Genomic DNA, 5,246 nt, shown 5'->3' with positions numbered 1-5,246 from the left:
GCGCAGGAGAGGAAGGCCCTCTATGAGGTGGATTGATTCAGTGACTGGGATAATTGGGATGGGAGTGTCAGAGACAGTGCGATTGGCACAGGACAGAATGGAGTTTAGGGCTGTTGTACATAGGGTCGCTATGAGCCGCAGGCGACTCGACGGCACATAACAACAACAACAACATGTCAGATCACATTTTTTTTCATAATGGGAATAAATATGGATCTCTTCCAGTTAGTTGACTAGGTGGTTGTCCTTCAGACTTCTTGGCATGACCTGGTGAGCACGTTCAAGGTAGAAGCATCTGTTTGTTGAAATATGTCAATTGGTATGCCATCAGTTTCTGGGGTCTCATTTTTTGCCAATTCCTTCAGAGCACCTTGAATTTCCTCCTTCATTGGCATTGCCTCTTGGTTGCATATTGTTTTATGAAATTCTTCTGTGTCAGCCAATTCATTTTGGTACAGTGAGTCTGTACTTCTTCCATCTTCTTTTGATACTTCCTAGGTCATTCAATATTTTGCCCATAGCATCTTTGTGTATTGCAGCTAGAGGCTTGAATTTGTTCTTCAGTTCCTTCAGCTTAAGAAATTCTGAGCGAGTTGATCCTTTTTGATTTTCTGGTTCCAGCTTTTCACACATTTCATTATATACTTTGTCTTCCTGTACTGCCCTTTGAAATCTTCTGTTCAACTACTTAACTTCCTGATATTTTCCAGTTGTTTTTGATTTCTCAGCATTCAAAGTCTGTTCTGACATCCATCTCAGTGTTTTATTCCTTCTTTGTCTTTGTAATGAAATTTTGAATTCTTCATAGTTAATATACTTTATATTCTTCCACAGCTCATCTAGCCTTCACTCAGAAGTGTTCAAGGCCTCAAATTTGTTCCTGAGACATTTCTATCATTCAGATAGGATAGATTCAAAGTCAAATTTAGGTTCCTGTGGATTTAATTCAATTTTATTTTGCTTTAGTTTGAACTTGCATGTGAGTATTTAATAGTCACTTCCACAGTAAGCACCTGGCCTAGTTTTCACAGCTGATAGTGAGTTTCTCGTGGCTCTTCCACAGATATAGTCAATTTGATTCCTGTGCAGACAATGAGGTAAGGTTCATGTGTATAGTCACTGTTTATGTTTCTTATACTGGCTATTTGCAATGAATAAATCATTGGCTGTAGAAAATTCTATCATTTTATCTCCAGCCTCATTTCTGTCACCAAGCTCATATTTTCTGACTATTGATCCTTCTTCTGTCAGAACAGAGCAGGAAAACACTGTATGGATCAGGATGCATCCTTTCTCTTTACCTTTTCAATCTATATGCACAACTGATCATTTGGGAGGATAGGTTTTATGAGAAGGAATGTGGCGTCAGAATTGGAGGAAGATACATCAACAATCTGCGTTATTATGCAGATGACACAACCTTGCTTGCTGAGGAGGACCTGAAACATTGCTACACAAAGTCAAGGACTGTGGTGTTTCATATGGACTGAAATTCATTATAAAACAAAAACACACAAAAAAACAAAGATTGTCACAACTGGGTCTATCAGCAGCTTCATGATCGACAGAGATTGAGATCATTGATAAGTTCATCTTGCTTTGTTCCATAATCAACACTCTTGGCACCAGTAGTCAAGAAATCAAAAGACGAATTGCATTGGGAAAGTCGGCTGTCAGGGACCTTTAGAGTACTGAAGAGCAAGGATGGCAGTCTAGAGATGAAGGTGAGCCTGATCCAGGCTATGGTCATCACAATTATACTTGCTATGCATCAGAGAGCTAGAAAATAACTAAGGATGACAGAAGAAGGATTGATGCCTTTGATTGTGGTTCTGGAGAAGAGTGTTGAAATGACATGAACTGCCAGGAGTACAGTCCTGAAGAGGGTGAAACCAGTTTGCTCCCTGGAGGCAAGGATTTTGAGACTCCCTCTTGCATAGTTTGGGCATATGGATGGAGGGACAAGTCTTTGGCGAGGCACATCATGCTTGGAAGGGTGGAGGGACAGCACACGAAAAGAAGGTGAGATGGATTGATTCAGTGACTGGAACAATGGGATTAGGTCTGTTGGAGATCATGAGATTGGCTTAGGACAGGGCAAGTTTCAGAGCCGATACACATAGAGTAGCTCTGAGTCACAGGTGACTCGATGGCACATAATGACAACAATGTGGCATCAGGATTGGAGGAAGACTAATCAACAACTTGCATTATGTAGCTGACATAACCTTGCTTTCTGAAACCAAGGAAGACCTGAAGCATTTGCTGCAAAAAAATCAAGGACTACAGTCTACAATATGGATTGAAACTCAACATCAAGAAGACAAAGATTCTCACCGCTTGGCCAATTGGCAGCACCAAGACGGATGGAAAAGAAATTGAGATTGTTAAGTATTTCAACTTGCTTAATTCCATAATACTCTGAGCACCAGCAGCCAGGAAATCAAAAGACTAACTTCATTAGGAAAATCTGCCATCAGGGTACTCTCGAAAGTGCTAAAAAGCATCAATGCCAGTCCAAAGACGAAGGTGCACCTGATCCAGGCCTGGTTTTTGCAATTACTTACTGTGCATTGGAGACCTGGACAATGACTAAGAATGACACAAGAACAACACCTTTGAGTTTGGATTCTGGGAAAGACCATTAAACATACTATGGACTGCCAAGCGAACAGCAACAACATTTGGTGTACAAATAGCAGGTCTTCTGTGCATTTATGTGAATGTCACCCTATTACTGATAGCATTGTACTTCAGAATAGCAGTTGAAATGTTCTTTTTTGAATATGAATGTGATGTCACTTCAATTTGTCATTGCTGGCCTAGTGTATTTTATGATTATTGTTTTTCTTGTGCTAGTGAATCAAAACTTACCTACAGCTGGTCCTCCTGTAGGTTTTCAGAAACAGTAAATTTCATGGGAGGAGATTGCCTATCCTTCTTCTGTGGAGCAGCTGATGCATTTGAACCACATACCTTATGGATTGTACCACACTCCTTACCACTAAGCCACCAGAACAAACTTAACAAATGCAAAATGGCCACTAGTAATCTATTCCACTTACTAATGCCTAGAATATCAATCTTTATACATTACACCTCGCTTTTTTAAATAGCATCAAATATTTTCCCTAGAGTCATACTTGATTCCTCACAGGCTTCAATTATTGTAGCTGTTTCTTTACTTTTTTTTTAGTTGTGTCACATCATCAGTTGAAGCTCTTTCATAGCCAGAAACCTAGACTTCCATCTCGGTCATTAAGATATACTTTATATTTTCCTTTGAGGAAATACATTCTGTGGATGTATTTTCAGACTTTCCCATTCTGAAGGCCTCATTTTGTAGCATTATATTTTGTTACTGTCCATAGGGTTTTCAAGGGCCCATCATTTCGGTAGATGCTCAGTCCTGCTTCCTAGTTTGACTTCGTCTGGAGACTCCTTGGAAACAAGCCCACCGCTTTTCTGTCAGTTGGTTGAATGGTGATGGCTTTTATGTTGTGATGTTAGACACTATACCATAATATTTCCAGTACCTGCAAGGATTTTACTTAAGGATAGTTTAACTGGTAACTATTATCCTCTTAATGTTTCCTTAAACTTTTCTTTGATTATTTTAAGCATGATAGTTATACAAATCTTCACTGTGTTTAGAAAGGTCATAGACAGCAATTTCTTCAGCCCTCTACTTTCTTGTGCCCACATGACCTCCTTGTGGTTGCTGACTCTTGTGCCATTTTGATGTGAGAAAGCAGCACGAGCCCCTTTTTCTGATCATGCACTTATCTTCCCGATCAAATACAGCACCAGATTTTCCCTTTCTCTTTGGTTTTATTTAACTTTTTAGAATCTTTATCTTCTGTCATAAATTCAAACTTTCAGATGTCATATTTATATCAACTTCAATTTTGTATTACAAATGGTTGTTTTCATTTTACTCCATAGCAGTATTTCATATGTTTGTATAGAAACTGTTTAATTGCTGCAGTGACAAGCTATTTCCTTGATATTAGAGGGTGGTAAACATCTGTTTATCCAGCTTATAACTCCGAAAATGGAAGTTGAATCAAACATTCACAACAAATCATCAGTCTTTCATCTTGTCAGAGTGAGCATTGTTTTCTCTGCAGACTGTTGGGATCTTTAATTTTTTTTAAAACAAAAGACTATTGGATACCCATATTACAGTCATTTAATCAACTAAATTTTTTTTTCCATCTCTTGGTCACGAAATTGGGCTCTGTCTAAATGCTCAGCCAGCTTGATTTTAGAAATCTAATTTTCTATGGTCAAGCTGGTTGTATAGCCGGAGCCGTCTATATTAGTTTAAAAATAAACCCCAGTGATTTTTGGAGACTCTGGTAGTAAAACTGGTTAAGCACTCTACTACAAATTGAAAGGTCAATGGTTTGAAACTAAGCAGAGATGCCTCAAGATGATCTGCTTTTAAACTCTTTGGAAGCACGAAAGAGCGTAATTCTACTCATAGTGCCCTCAGAACTCAGAACTGCTTTGATTTGTGGTTTTCCAGTGAGTTGAAAAAGCTAGAGCTTCTCTCTGAGTATCACATCAAATACCAAATATCAAAATACATGGCACTCTTACCCTACAAATTGTTCAGGTGGAAGCATTTTAACAAGACCAACTAGTTCTGGCCTCACATCCAGTGCTATTAGGTTTTAAAAATTATTATTTAGAGAAAGCTACAATATTTAACTTGGGAAGATGGGATGGGTCTGCGGGGTCTGAGGCTGTCCTCTAAGCTGCCCAACTTCCGCTAGTCAGATGCCCAACCCCTCCTTTGAGCGTCCTGCCAGAACGAATGTCGCGGGATTTTGGCATCTTCGATTACCTGGGAAGATGGGATGGGTCTGCGGGGTCTGAGGCTGTCCTCTAAGATGCCAAAACCCCACGACATTCATTCCAGCAGGACACTCATAGGAGGGGTTAGGCATCTGACTAGCGGAAGTTGGGCAGCTTAGAGGACAGCCTCAGACCCCACAGACCCATCCCATCTTCCCAGGTAATCGAAGACGACGCCAAAACCCCGCAACATTCGCCCATCTACACACCAGTTCTACAGGATGCATCACCTTTGCTCGGGAAACATTATGACTAAACTTCAGAGACACTAATCCCAACATAAGGAACTACCATCAGCTGATGTGTTTGAAATCACAGAAGCCATGGAAGCTTCATATATAAGTTATTAGATGGAGGGCTGGTGAAAGGGAGATAGATGTGAA

The sequence above is a fragment of the Elephantulus edwardii genome, unplaced genomic scaffold (genome assembly GCF_000299155.1).
Source record: "Elephantulus edwardii isolate Elephantulus edwardi_28Jun2011 unplaced genomic scaffold, EleEdw1.0 scaffold00001, whole genome shotgun sequence".
Lineage (NCBI taxonomy): Eukaryota > Metazoa > Chordata > Mammalia > Macroscelidea > Macroscelididae > Elephantulus > Elephantulus edwardii.
The sequence above is the reverse complement of the archived record's forward strand: the minus strand, read 5'-3'. Positions refer to the sequence as shown.